The 16,041-nt window shown below is 40.8% G+C and overlaps 1 long non-coding RNA gene across 1 annotated transcript; it reads left to right on the forward strand.

Moving 5' to 3' along the window:
• Window positions 1-10,133: 10,133 nt before the first annotated feature.
• Window positions 10,134-14,533, forward strand: LOC143268763 (uncharacterized). Its single transcript, XR_013044888.1, has 3 exons — window positions 10,134-10,229; window positions 13,976-14,162; window positions 14,439-14,533. It is a non-coding gene; the product is annotated as an uncharacterized LOC143268763 (long non-coding RNA).
• The last annotated feature ends 1,508 nt before the right edge of the window (window positions 14,534-16,041 follow it).

A 16,041-nucleotide genomic window follows, 5' to 3' on the forward strand; every position in this document is an offset into this window, starting at 1 on the left:
TTTTACTGACATGCAACAGTAGAATGTAACATCCATTTGCAAAAAAAAAAAAAAAATACATGTCAGAATCAATACTCTGCTGTCATTAGAGGTTTTTAATTATGTGTATATAATATAATGTGCATAGGCAACATTTTAAAAGGATTGTGTGCACCAAAATATAGTTAATATTGGGCAGTTGTAACTGTTTTCCTTTTCTAACATTCATTTTTAATTTTTTAATTATGTGCGTGCGTGCATGTGCCTGCATGTAGGTGTGTGTACATGAGTATAGATGCCAGAGGAGGCCAGAGGTGGCAGATAGCCCTGCAAGTGGAGTTCTAGTCCGTTGTGAGATGCCGAATGTGGAGGCTGGGAACAGAACTCAGGTCCCATGAGGCCATCACCTATCTATCTATCTATCTATCTATCTATCTATCTATCTATCTATCTATCTATCATCTATCTATGCATACATTTTATATATATATATATGAGAGAGAGAGAGAGAGAGAGAGAGAGAGAGAGAGAGAGAGAGAGAGAGAGAGAGAGAGAGAATATAACATACATTGATTTTCTATAGTGGAAAGTAGTGGAGCAAATAGGATCTATTGCTTTATTTTTTCTTTACTTCCAGATCTCTGATTCCTGATTCACAATAAGAGTGGGTCTCTTCTCAATGACAGAGACATGAATGAACAATCTGGTGACATTGCCCCTTGTCAATAAAATGGCTTGGGGTTAGACTTAGAGGTCAGGAAATATTAGATTATTTCCCTTAGATTTCAGATAATTCATGATGTTTCCAAAAAATGCTACTTGGAGCTTGAAGTGTGTGTTAAGTGTGTTCAGAGAGGTGTGGAGTTAGAGAACTGCCTGTGTGAAGGTAAGTTGGTGCTGGACAGCATATAGGTGGCTGTGCTCTAGGAGCCATCAAGATTTCCAGACCAAAGCTCATCAGTGAGTATGATTTTATCTCATGAATTTTCTGTGGATCAATTTTAAATTTTTCTAGTGTTGAGGCTAGAAACCCAGACTTCGTACATGCTGGGCCAGCATTCTACCAATGAGGCAAAATACCAAACTCCTCTTATGAAGCCTTATGAAACAATTTCCTCACATGGGAGATTCCAGCCTCAAGATATGTCTTCTTGCATACTATTTACACTCAGAAGCATGCCCCCGGAATTTGGGGTGATGACTCTGCAACCCTAAATGTCAGCGATGATGATGCTTACTTGTGTACATTAGATAAAGAATTATAAAACAGATTGACTGGTTTTCTTGCATAAGAATCATTTTCATGTATCAGAACATACCAGTGATTATTTAAGAGTTACTTAGGAACAGTTGTTGGAAAAGGGACATCATTTGTTTGGTGGTGTAGCCATATGTACATTGCCCTTGATCTGCAAAATACCACGGACCCATGTCCCAGCCAGCAACTTTCATTAAACTCAATGGGTCACACACAAAAAGGAAACATGGAAGTAAGAGGGGAATGTTTTGAGAAGAAGAATGGGGGATGGAGGGAGTGGTTGAGGCTTGAAATTCATTCTAGAAATGTACGACTCCGTCAAGAAATAAATATAAGAAAATAAAAACACTTCATCAAATACAAAACTGAATCAACTTTCTACTTTATTTGTCTTGATGTCTTTTATTGGAACATTGCTTCAGAGACGTCTATGCAAGCTTTTAATGAGGAAAATTGGTAATATTCCTATAGAAGCAGGTTGCTACCTTCCTAGCCATTTGAAGGGGAAAACACATGTAGTTCATTGTAGCCATTTACAAGGTATCGGGATACCTTGATTATTCTTTTCAGTAGTAAATTAGGCTGACCCAAAAACATTAACTTGGCAGCAACTATTGTACTCAAGAATATAAAACTTGGTGGTCTTAGGTATGGTTAGTATTTTATAGCATTTTAAAGCTTCAGGTTAAATAACCCCTTTTCACCACTGTCCCAGTTCACCACAAACCCTCAAATCAATACTTAGGTTGAAATATGAAATTACTCATATTTGAATTTCTGTCAGCATAAGTCAATGTCTATTGGAAATGTTTTGGTGGCTATGCTATCATGTAGACCGAATCCCAGCCACTTCAAATATTACCTCATACTCCAGGAGCAAGAGGACTCCAGCCCTTGGCCACCTGGTACCACAACACACAGACTCCTTTCTCATGATTTCTAGAACAATTTGTTGGCGAACTTTAGGGTCCTGCTTAACTTAATCTCTGCTATCTCAATGAGTGAATGCAACCCTGACTGTGCTTCAGACCCTGGCCCAGCTGTGTCTACTAGTCTGACATGAGGGCTTTTAGCAAATAGCATTCAAGATCTAAGTTTCCCAGGGCATGGTCAGCTTATGAGATCTGAGACTATACAAGTCTGAGCCAGCCCTGAGGGGGACTGATAGAAATAGAAAATGTAATGTTCACAAATTGTGGTTTAGATACACTCTCGTTTAACTCTAGCTCAAATATTTCCCCTTGCTCAAAATCCTCCAGTAGCTTCTTTCACGCTCAAAATAAAGTCTTCACTATGGCCAGACTTGCTGAGCTCTGGATTTTTGTCCTTGTTGAGTTGGCCTTTTGCGGGGGCATTAGCAGACACTCTCTCCACATGCTCGCTCATCTCTATGAGTTGACATGTTGACTTGAAGTCTCCTCCCCAGAAAGCCCCTTCACAACCTCCTGGATTTAAATGCACCCTTTAATTCATCCCTTTTTACTTCCTTGTGAATTTTTTTCTTGTCTTGATCATCATGTATTCTATGGTTTGGTATATAGTTTCTATTTTCTGCATTATAATGTAGAATCTTTTAGAGTAGATGCTTTATTGTATTATATCTACAGTGTCTGCAATGCTTTCTCATGCATAACAAACACTCCTCAATAAATGTATGCTGGATTATCTGTTGCCTAGAGGTATGGGTGAGAATCTCACTCTCATTTATTCAGATGAATGTGAGCAGTTGTTCTTTGTTCTACTAGATTTTATGGATGAACCACAATGTTGCTAACATCATTCCAACAGATTCACTTTGGCTACTGAATGCAAAGGAAACAGATGTCTTGGGGTAGGAATTTACTTCTTCCTTACACTGTGACATCACAGGAACCTAGTGCCTAGATTTCCAAAGTACATTTCACCAACCAGAGGGGCTTTAGTTTGTTTCCTGTCCCTCCCAAATGCCCAAGTTAGAACCTAATTTCCACTGTGACAATGTTTGTGGGGCATTGAAGAGGTGATTAGGTTATGAGGATGGAGGCAATTTAAATGAGATTAATGCCTTTCCCAGAGGACTGCGTCACCCTTTCCAGATTGTGAAGGCACAGGAAAAAGACATCCAGATCTGAACTGGAAAACAGACCTTCCTTGTACATGCTGACACTCTGAGCTTGCATACCAGTTGCTAGAACTGTAAGAAATTTCTGTTGTTAGAGGAATGCATAATGAAAATGTGGTTCATCTACACACCAGAATGTTATTCAGTAAAGATAAGTGAAATTAGGAGGAAAACGCACAGATGCAGAAACACTTCCATTAGGTGAGGTCATCTGGACTCAGGAAGTCAGATACTGCATATTCTCTGTCATGAACAGATCCGGTATATATTTTTATATGGATGTAACTATATGAGGGGGTGCGTATGGCTAGAAAACTGGAAAGGGATCACAGAGGAGAGTAGAGGGTTTAGGGGAGGGGGGTAATAGACCACATGGGACAAGAAAGGAGAAGAATGTTGGGAATGGGAGGGAACAACATGCAAGGACAGCAGAAGGGAGGGAAGAACAGAAACAAGATATGTGTGAAAAGAGCACGGTGAAGCCTATGATGATGTACACTAATAAAAATAAAATTGTAAAAATAATACACTGCTTACAAGTCACCAGTTTGATTGTTTTGCTAAAGCCTCTTGAACTTAGATCAAAGACGATTAGAATCTGTGCATTGGATACGAAGAGGAAACCGAGACTTGATTCTATCTACAGTAGTAGTTGGAAGTCTTCAAGTGAATATTCTAATTGATAAGAGGTTTCGATTTTTTTTTTTTTTTGAGACAGGGTTTCTCTGTGTACCTTTGCGCCTTTCCTGGGACTCACTCGGTAGCCCAGGCTGGCCTCGAACTCACAGAGATCCGCCTGGCTCTGCCTCCTGAGTGCTGGGATTAAAGGCGTGTACCACCACTGCCTGGCTTTGTTTCTTTTTAAGATGTTTATTGCACTTACCTATTTAATTGTGTTTTGGGGGGTGTCAGTGGACAACCTTCAGGAGTTGATTCTCTCCTTCCACCGTGTGACTCCCAAGGACAGAATCGAGGCTTGGTGGCAAGAGCCTTTACCTGCTGAGCCACGCTACAGAGGACGCCTAACGTGCAAGGGGAGCGTGGGTTCTATGGCCAGCACCAAAAGATTAAAACTAAAATGAAATAACAACCTCTTTCTGCTTCTTCAGCTAGGCTGCATGTTCTCTAAAACAAGTTTGTTGTCATGTGATGGAAACACCCCCTAAGTCTCTTGTGTTGCTCAAGATTCATGTAAGGACAGAGCTACATCCAAGTTGTGTGAATGGCTCCTCTTCAGATACAATGAGCACAGAAGGTATGTTTCCAATGGCAACACTCTTTCTCCTGTTTTCCTCCATCTGCACGGCCATATGACCATAAATAACTGAAGTATTTGTGAACAAGTTAGTACATGCTTGTCTCCTTAAGGGAAGCTGGGTTTTCAGCCTCCCTTTCCCAACCACCCAGCCGGTAGGTGTGTCCTCAGACTTCCCCATCGCTGTGTCACAATGTCCTCTTTTTCAGCCTCAGCTGACACATGCAAACTTAGCGGTAATGTGATCTGGGGAAATGGTGAGGTTGTTGATAAGCACATAGGCCACAAGACTTTGCAAGCTGTCACTCTTCAGGTCTAGGGATTTGGTGGGCTGGGCTTGCAAGAAGGAACTGCTTCTAGGACGACTCTCCTGTCTCATGACACTGTACCACTTGCTCTTTGGTTGTTTCAATGCACATGTGGCTTGCATTTCATATCGTTAAAAAGGTACCAGTAAGGAAACAGAAAGCTCCCATGCTGTCACCACACAGACAGAGCCAACGCCTTTCAGAGACATTGGCCTTGAGGATGCAGAGCCCCTCTGCCCAGTTCAGGCACTAGCTTCCTCTATGGTTTGTCATAAAGTAACAATATATAAACTAACAATGATAGCTTCAACTATCATTTTAAATACTTAGTTGCCATTAGCCAATTTCTAAACCATAAGTTATAAATAATGTAGAAAGCTAAAAAAATGAAAGAAAATGAATCCCTTATTACTTTATAGTTTTTCAGAGCAGGTTTGACACTGTCCTCTTTCAATGAGTGTGTGTGTGTTTGTGTGTGTGTGTGTGTGTGTGTGTGTGTGTGTGTGTGTGTGTGTGTTGTGCACATGGACATGTGTGTGAGTGGGTGCATCATGTTTTTAGTGGTTGTAGATACCACAGTATGTGTGTGGAGGTCAGAGGACAGCATTGTGGACTTGATTCTCTTCTTCCTCTTTATGTACAATCCAGGAATTGAACTAAGGTCTTCAGGCTTGAACACCAATCTCACAAGTTCTTACAATATGTTGGAGTCAGACTACATAGGTAATAAGCTCAACTGTCTTTCTTCAGGAAAATTCAGAATCATATAAAAATATAGGTAAAGTGTACAGGTCAAAATTAACACATTTTTCTCTTCAGGCAAATTTAAAATTGTATCAATATGATTTTCTCCTTTGCACACCAGTTTGCTTCTTTAGTGGTCTCTGTTTGTTCTGTCTATACTTTTTAACCTAGTGGGTTTTTTTTTTTTCTTGACGCCAAGGAATGTAGTAATGCAGGCTGTTACTGACATTATATTCTGCAGTGTTAAAAGGGAATGATGGTCACCGAATCCTGTTATTCTTTCAGAGTAAACTTGACTGATGGAATAGAAGTCAAAGAAATAGAGGGAGCATAGGCAAAGAATCGAAATGATGACACCAAGAACTAGCTCCCATAAAAATATTCTATCAAAATAAGATTTAAGCATCATTTATACTGATGTTACATGTTAATGTTGACATTAACATGTGAAATATATTGGAAACTTTAAAAAGTTAGGACATACGATAATTTTCTTTTAGCTAAGGAATTCTTTCTGGGTGCTTATGATAGACAAAGCATTGTGCTGATCTCTGAAGATAGATGAGTAAATTGGGCATCTTATCTACCTCCTGGGAGCTAGTTACCTAAGAGAGAGGAACAGATATTTGCTTTTTAAGTGCTTATAGGTTGAAAATGGAAGTGTTTTTTGTGTTCAACAGCAAAGAACGTGTCATCAGCTTTCCTGAGAAGTGAGGAAATGCTTTAGAGTGAGAGGTTCCACAACTAGTGGGGGGTTACAACCTGGAGTGCACACTGCTGTAAACGGGTTTATCATTCATTGGCTAATATGGAAATCTGAAAAATTAGCTCTATAAGCCACTCAAATGTGTACATACAAGGTTTTCCTTTAGGAAGTCCCATCTTCCCAAGCAGAGTCATATGTGCAGATGCATTTATGGAGAAAACTCTATGTTCTCAGTAACCTTTGGTCATCATAACATGTTCCTTCCTATTCATTTGCACAGTTTTTTTTTCTTTTTATTTTCTTTCTTTCTTTTTTCCAGACAGGGTTTCTCTGTGTAGCTTTGCGCCTTTCCTGGAACTCACTTTGTAGATCAGGCTGGCCTCGAACTCACAAAGATCTGCCTGCCTCTGCCTCCTGAGTGCTGGGATTAAAGGCGTGTGCCACCACCGCCTGGCTTGCACAGTTTCTTTAACTGCCAGATTCTGAGAACCTTGGGACCAGAAAATACAACTTGTTCATCTTCCCATCTTTAAAAGTGCCTATTCCAAAATGAGTGAGTTACGTGTTTATTGAATGGATGAGGACAACCTGGAATCCACCCTAAATGATGACCACGATGAAGAAGTGCACATAGCACATTGTGGCTTGCATGGCAACATGAAAGGGCTCTGGAAAACAGTCTTGATAACAAAGTCTGACCTGATGGCAATACTGAAATGCCATAAGGGCTCATTGTGCATATGAAAGCAAAACCTAAATCATATAAATTGCTATGGAAAAGACTTAAGTATGAAGTTTAGAGATTTATTTAATAATTTTTGTTCATAAAGCTATCTACTTATAATATTTTGTTTGTACAGAGGAAGAAAGTCATTTATCATTTTTTATTACTTCTTTTTTAACTTTAAAAGAATCTTTTTTAAAATACACTTTAAGATGGAGATGAAACAAAAATAAGTTTTTTAGTCCACAAGTTCATTTTTATTTTACGTATTTATTTATTTTTATTGAAAATATATTTTTCATATATATGTTATGATTATGATTTCCTCTCCCTCACCTCCACAACTCCCCATCCATCCAAATCCACATTCTTCCTTTCTCTCTCTCATTATAATACAAACAAGCATTTAAAACATAATAAAAGCAGATAAAATAGAAACAGACAAGCTGGAATAGGATGAAATGAAAATCTTCAGAAGAAGAATCAAAGAAAAGGCAAAAGAAAAACAAACAGACTCAGAAACACACATGTTCACACACACACACACACACACACACACACACACACAGAAATCCCATAAAAATACAACACTGGAAACCACAATATACATAAAAAGTGTAAGAATTTTTTTAAATGTAAAGATAAAATGTTAAAATAAAAATAATACTCAGATAAAGCATTATGAGACAAGAACCCTTCAAAAATACTATAGAGTTCATTATGTGTTGGCCATCTACTGCTGGGCATGGGATCCATCCTGAAGAGTACTTTGTGTACCCGGTGAGACTCTGTTGGAGAAAACTAGTCTTTCCCTTGCAAGTCGTTATCAATTGAAGATGGCTTCTGAGTTGGGGACAGGGACTTGTGTCTACTTCCCCTCTCAGCACTGTGACTCCTTGTGGCTTTAACCTGTGCAGACCCTGGACATGTACGACAGTCTCCATGAGTTCCTGTGTGAATCAGTACTGGTGTGCTCGGAAGGCCTGGTTCCCTTGGTGTCCTTCATCCTCTCTGGCTCCTAAAATCTTTCTGCCTCCTCTTCTGCAGAGTTTCCAGAGCTCTGGGAGGGAGGGATGATTTTAAGGATTCCAAAAGTAATTTTGTGTATCAGCCGGAGTAAACTTTGCTTGATTCAGCAGACCACACAAAACTCTTCTATGAACATGGTGCCCATCACCCCATGTGGCTTACCATAATTTCAAAGTGACCATACTTCAGTTAGAATTTAACTAAATGGAATTACTTTAAAGGAAAACAATAGTTTCCACTTCTCTCAGTGGTTACAAAAGAAAGAAAGAGCTGAAATACATCATAAATCATGGTAAAAGACTATTTGTGTGATATATGAAACCATTTCAATCACTACTACAGGGATAAACATGGAATACTTGAATTGTAGAATTCTGAGATCAAGACTCCATTATTCAGATCCATCACATCACCACAGCCCTCCTGAAATCTGCCTTCCCCTGTGCTATGTACTCTACAAACAGGCGTTTTCAAATACAAAGGACTAAAGATTAATAAATAAACAAAAGAAGTATAGCCTTAAACATGTCATAGCAGCATAACTTAGGAATCTGGAAAATGAATTAATGAATTTTAAAAAGCATCTGCTAGGATGGCCTTGAGCAGATTTACAAAGGCTGCAGTCTCTTCGGAGACCAGAATCCAGGCAGACTTCCTCATCACCGACCTCGTTCTCAGCTGTCTCAGCCTTTTCTCCTCCTCTGCGTTAGGTGCTCCTCCATTTCTCTATCTCCCAGGGATCCTCCTTGCTTCTTATTACCTTCAGAAAAGATTGGAAGCCTTCACACTAATCCACTGAACCTTAAAGGATTGCTGCTTTCGGGAAGAATGACAGCCGAGAGCAGAAAGTGGAGAATGTTGCATAGAATTCAAACTCCTGCCTCAACCCTGGATCTACCCACCCCCTCCCCCACCCCATCCCCCACACTGACTGGCTCAAGCCACTTATCATCCAAACCAAGCTAGGCAAATGATATAGCTTCTCTAAGCTTATTTCCTCGAGGATAAAGTGGGGATAAAAATCTGGTTTGTTTTGAGACTTTAATGAGAAACCATGCATATCACCCAGGGCCAGGTACGAAGTTCAGTTCATGGATAGTAGCTGCTATTATAATACCAGCTGTTTCCAAAGACAACAACAACAACAACAACAAAAAAAAAATGGTCCTCTCCCTGAGTGAAGTACAAACTATTCTGTGAACTACAGGTGGGACCTGATGATGTCACACTCTTACTAAACGTTGGTTTATTACAAGCTTTGTTTTTCTCAAGATATTGCTTTATTTCCTGAAAAAGTGGTAAGATTGATAGAAATGATTCAGGAGGTTGTAGGAGTCACCCTAAGGGAAGTGTTCTGAATCTAATTTACTGAAACAGGCAAGTTGCGAATGTGAGTCTGCAAACAGAAGCCAACCTTCCTTGCTTCCCAGTTATACCCATACTGACCTACTGCGGCCTCAACTTTTAACCTGAAACATGTTCTTTGTTTTCTGTCTTGCTCTTCTACAGACAGAAAGTACCTTCTAAATTAATTCTATAAATGTGAACTTACAACATTTATTTTCACAGACTCAAATCTTTTTCTACTCAGTCAAGTTGGCACAAGTGAAGCCTGGGGATCTGGCAAAAATGGCAAGCCTTTTGGTCTGTCCCCCGAGTAGAGAGATGAGACAAAGGTTCTGCTCTGCAAGTGACTCCCATTGTTTCCCAAGCTTGAAGTTTTGTTCTGATGCCCTCCGTAGGGTTGTGATCCACCGTTATCAACTCAGAAAATCATCCCTAACTGTTGTTGTCCGGGAGCTTTTTCCCCTGTGGGCCAGCTCTCCTGACAGCACCTGCTGGCTGACTGAGGAGGAAAGGTCATGAGAAAGTAAACAGCTTCACAGCCATTTCCTGAGCCATCCTGATCTTATCCTTGAAGATGGATGGCAGTCTGCAGCTGAACCTGTTATTAATAGCTCGCAGACGTAGCTGGGTGGTACCAATGAGCTTTAGCATAAGACAGAGGGTTTGGCTATCTGCTGTGGGCCCTGAAGAGAAGCTCCTTCCTACTTGGGGCCCAGCCTCACTCACACTCTCCCTGTCCTTGAATCTCATCTGTCTGTCTTTATCTCCTTGCAGTCAGGTAAGATTCTCTTAAACTTTACTTTCTGTTGTTTGTATTGCAGGAAACACTATGTCAAGCAAATTTTATATTGTATTTGATTTAACATAGATTTAACATTGTCAAGTTACATTCCACCTCATTTGAGGTGACTTCCAGCTGGGGTGCACCATTCACTGCTGGGCTGTCACTGACACGAAATCCTTACACTGACATCAGTTATGTGATTATTCCAACCTATACATGGCCAAAGGGCCAAGTTTATCAAAAGAGCTCTTTCCATCCCAGTTTATCATCAAGGAAATTGAAAACAAACCCTTATATAGCTTTCTCTGATCATCAAAATGGTTCTTGTAAACTCATTAGCCACAAAAAAGCCCAGAAGAACAGACAGAAATTTCTATCTGAACCATCCATCTGATATCATACTCTAGAAAATGCCAAGGGGTTGTTTTTAAAGTAGTATTTGGTGGCAATATCATGACTTTAGTTTGGTTTCTTCTATCAATTATAGGTTCTAAGAAAATCTCTGAAGTGTCCATTGGACACTTAAGTCACACAGGAAACTGAGCAGCTAACATAGATAGAATATCTAAATATCACATAACAGGAGGCACACACACACACACACACACACACCTGTAATTTATCCTATGTGTGTGTATATGTGTGTGTGTGTGTGTGTGTGTGTGTGTGTGTGTGTGTGTGTGTGTGTGTGTACAGTACTGAGGATTGAATCCTGGAAATCACTCCTATTCTAGGCAAGTACGGTGCCACTGAGGTGTACATCCTCTGCCCTGATGAGCAATTCTAAGCATACATTGTGTACTATGGGCCATTCAGAAAAAGCATGAATCTCATCTTCATGTATATTGAGTCTAGTGGGGAAACATAACTTTGAGATATTGTAATGGACTCTAAGAATCAATGGTACTTTTAGAGACAAAATCGATACCTAGCATTGTATCTATTGAAAATAGGTACAATGTAGCTAAATGAGCTTTGCTTAAATTAAAATCCTCTTAGAACTTGACTATTTGACAAATTATCTCTGGGGCTCAGTTTCATCATTATAAAAATAAGGCATTAAATGATGCCTGAGCTTCCTTCCAGATTTATTCTTCTAGGTCCATTATGATACATTTCCAAAATTCATGGTCAGAAAGTATTTACTATTTATCTAAAAAGTGTACACACACACACACACACACACACACACACACACACACACACACCTATAATTTATCCTACTTATTGGAGTCCTATCTTTTCCTCATTTTTCTAATGAGGACTTTGAGGGAGTTGGTGTACTTGTCAACAGTGTGTGTGTGTGTGTGTGTGTGTAACAGTCTGTGCGCATTTAGACAGGTGCACATTCAGAAAGTGGTATGAAGGGCAGAGGGTGTCCCTGTGTCTCAGACTTTACAAATATGCTACAAGCAAGCTACCCTTGGATATAAGGGAAGGGCTAGTCCTGCATCACACTCTGCCTGGAGTAGGAGGATGAGGGAGGCCCCACCCTGTGACCTTATCAGCTGCCTTCAACCTGTGAGAACGGTTATTCCCAGTCCTATTGTTCAGCACTTCCTGATCCTGCTTGCTCCCTCTGACTCACCAAACATGAAATCATAGCTAAGAAAGCTTCAAAGGGACTGTGGAAATCCTTAGCCACACACTGTTCAAATGATAGTGTCAGCCATCGAGTGACCATAAACAAAATCATGTTGATTATAAAGTTGTACTCTGGTAAGACCCACTCTCCAGATAGAGGTCAGGCTAGGGGCAGGGGTAGGGTGGGTGGGGAGGCTCAGTCTACATTTCTTGAGGTCTACATTTCTTGAGTCCAGACCCACCCATCACTTCAGTCCTACGTAAATGTGATGCTCCAGCAGTGAAGAGTTCCTTGTTCTTTTTGTATGTGGCGTGCTTCTGAGCTCTTTCCTCTAAACTTCAGTGACGTTTGTCCAGCGAGTCTTCCTTTACCAGTGACACCTGACACAGCCCATGACTGGAAACCTAGCTGAAATACCAATTTTGGAATAAGCCCTTTTCTTGACATCTCAAAGCTAATCATGCTTTCTGTGTCTTCAAAGGTGTTCAAATCCACTGTAGCCCCTTTTATAACACCATGCTGGCATGCCCCTCCCTACTCACAGCAGAGAGAGAATTGCTTTCTGGGGAAGTAGAGGACAGGTTGGAAAGAGTATGACTTTGCATACCACCAGTTTACACTCACTAGGTAACTGAGCCTGACCTTGACTTCACTACATGGCCAAGGCTGTTCTCAAATTTGTGGTCCTCTGCTCTTAGCCTCTCATCTTTAGTAGAAGTATGTGCAACTGATTGGAAAATGAAGACCGTAATTAAGGTTTAGGGTGAACATTGATGCTGGACGGTCACCTTGGCCATACTAGAGAGATTCAGAAACCCCAGACTGTACCCAGTTTGTAAGATAAGCCAGAAACAAATGCTAGCTCCTTCCTCTTTCCATTTACCATACTCAGAAAGGAGCCAGGGCATTTATGTTCAATTCCCAGATCACATTAAAAAGAAACCTCCTGAAAAGGCCTCCATGGTCCCCACCCCTCCCTGAGGGACTGTGGGCAATTAAAGGTTGTTGGGGGGAAGGTATCATTTTCTCCAGTGGTGAAGCCAATGATGAGTCGCCCTTGCTCTGGTAAACAACCTCTCACCCATGCTTAGGCCAGAAACTGAGCATACTCAGTGGAACACACAGAGAGAAGATGTTAAAGTGGGAGGGAGCTTGGTCAGCAGGAGGGCTCCGGGGATGAGAAAAGAACAAGGAAAAGCAATATGGAATTAGGAAAAGTCATTACATAAATGTATGAAACTGTCAAACAACTAAAAGAAAAAAGAAAATGCCCCCCCCCCCCGAAAAAGTAAAAGAAAAATCAATGGACTGCCAAATAACATGGTTCAGGAGGAGGTAATGGCCTTATACAATTGTGTAACTGGTTTTGCTTCTCTGATACGTCAGAGTTACTGAGGAGGTCCCCAGGCCCACTTATGATGACCTGGGTTTGATCCCTCCAATTATGCCATAATGGAAATGAAAACTTAGGACACAAAGAAAAAAGCAAAACAACTAAGCTAAAAGCAACGTCATCTTCTTCATGTACATAGGTCAGTTCCAAAAGTAAAAAAGGGATTCGTGCGAGAGCAGCAAGAATAACCCTCCAGTTATCCAAGTTCATCTTACCCGGCTCTGGCTGTAGTTCATAGGAAAAACTGAGGAGGAAACAAGGTGTCTTATGTAAAGGAAGTTAAGATTAGCTCCAATAACAAGCATGCCCTCATGGTTCCACTGACTTGACACTGTCAGACTGATGCTTATCATGTCAGCAACAAGAAATTCTGAGTCAATATCAACCATGGCCCATGGAGTGATAACAGGGAAGTGCTTGGAATACAGGCCTAGAAGCATTGCCTATCAGTTCCCTCATATGCCTTTGTACAGAATGCAATAGAATGCCCGACTTCCATCATTAAGGGGCTACTTACAGAAATTTAGCTTTCCACATTAAAAATTTTATTTGTGTGTGTGTGACATGAGTGTGTGTGTGCATGCATATATGCACAAAGACACATGCATGCCATGTCTCTAGGCTCCCTTGTGGTTGGCCACTGTGTGCACTGGGATTGCCAGCCCTTGAGGTCCCTGGGATTCTCATCGTCTTTTCTCATTGTGAGTATAAGATGGGATTACCCATCCTCACTCTCTTATTTGGCATTTACTTGGCTTCTAGGGATCTGAACTCCAGTCTCCAAGCTTTGACTGTAAGTGCTTTACACACTGAGTCATCTTTAAAAGGTGATGAAGCCAGCATCCCCTTACACAGGAATGACAGGAAGAAAACTGCAGAGGTGGAACCAGAACAGACGGAGACCTTCAGAGAGGACTGAAGAAGTTCGTACTGTCTGCATTCCTCTTACGTAAGCACCTACCATCTTGGACCGTCACAGGGCTGAGGAATAGAGCTCTTGTGGGGAATGGCTACAAGTATGCTTGCTAGGGTTCGGGTTCGGGTCAGTGGAACCTACAGGCCCATGTGCAGCCTAAAGGCTTGGTCCACTGTAGAGGTGCTACAGAGGTGGTGGAGCCCTTAGGCAGTGAAGGCAAATGGCAGGCTTTGAGTCAACGTGGGCAAGCCACTTAATGGGATGTTGATCATCTAACGCATTCTCTTCTTCTTGCTCTTCGCTTCACAGACATGAACTGAAAAGCTTGGTCCACTGCATTCTTCAATACATCATGTATTCCCTCTCCTCGGCTCCAAACACAAGAGGCTGTAACTGAAACTGTGAGTCAAAAGCAACATTTCTCTCTTATAAGTTGATTTATGTCAGGACTTTGTTACAGTAACAGAAAGCTAACTAGAACAATATGTATACATAGATGTGTACATATGCACACACATACATAGGTACATATATATATATATATATATATTTGTATGTATATATGTGTATCAGAGCTAAGGCACATAGTGTCAAAAGGGAAATATGTTCAAATGCAAAAATTGGCTAGATTTGAATTAGCTGTATGTGGATTACATTTGAATTAACTATGTTTGATTTTAGTAAATAAAGCTCCAATTCTTTGGTTTGTGCATTGTTTACAGTATCCCATACAGGTGATTTTCTATTATAGCACTTCATGTTGGCATACACACTGTTTCTTCTCTGTCCCTGGCTTGTAATAAGAGAAACAACAGATATACTTTTGTCATTTAGTCCCTCCTCTTTCATCTCACAGATGATTTCTAGTGTTTTTCCAAAACCTAGGCTTATTCTCTCAGCAACTGGCTTTCCCTCCGCTGGGCCATTTATCAACGGCGGTGGTTTTGTGTCTGTGTTTGTTTTCCTTTGGAAACCGTGAGTTTCAAAGGGTGACTTTTCCAAAGACCAGAACTTTTTGTATGCCCAGTGTCTCATAGAAATCCCAGACCCAACAATTCAGATAACTACATACATTATTGACAAAACACAGGAAAATTTTGAGTGGTAGATGAAATACTGAAAAACATGTGACGCAGGGCTGGGATATTGCACATCGGCAGTATGCTTGCTTAGCCTATACAAAGCCCTAGGTTTGATTTCCAGAACCCTAGAAAATATTATATGACAAAGAATTAGTAAACTAGAGTTTTGCCTGGGATATAAGGCATATAAAGAATTGTGGATGGAAATGCAAGCTCTGGTAATCAATCATCTCTTTTGTCTGCCTTTGGCATATTCCTCATCACCTTCATTTTGAACTGTGGAACCTAGGGTGAACAGTAAGATCAGTAGCTTCACTCCTGGGAGAAATCTGAGTATGAACCCATTCTACACCGTTATCTTACTCAAGGCAAGAGTCTGGTCCAGAACCTGCCGTCAATTGTCTTTCGTGTTTCTACGCATGCGTTCCTTCAACAGTTTACCTAGCCAGTTCCAGTGGTGCTTACTTGTAGTTGTCTCTGATGCCTGGAGACAGAGACCGGAGGATGGCTGGTGCCCAGGTGGTCAATGCCAGCCAGAACAATATAGCAAGACCCCCCTCTCAAAACAAGAAAATAGTTCTGTCCAACACAGTGACCGTCACGATCCATCCATTTTCAGTAGCTCTGTTAAGATCCAAAGCGTCCCTTCTGATGACAAATGGCACATGTCTGTTGCCCTTAAAATGAAACAAACTTGCCACAGGCCCAGCTTTGATTTAGGATTTTTGTCAAGATAGCTCTGGCATAAGGATGCTGGTCCTGAGAGCCATCTCTGATCCTGGACTGTCTTCCAGATTTGGCTACAGAACCTAGGAGCAGGAGCTTGAGAA

Source organism: Peromyscus maniculatus, chromosome 15 (assembly GCF_049852395.1).
Source record: "Peromyscus maniculatus bairdii isolate BWxNUB_F1_BW_parent chromosome 15, HU_Pman_BW_mat_3.1, whole genome shotgun sequence".
In the NCBI taxonomy this organism is placed as follows: Eukaryota; Metazoa; Chordata; class Mammalia; order Rodentia; family Cricetidae; genus Peromyscus; species Peromyscus maniculatus.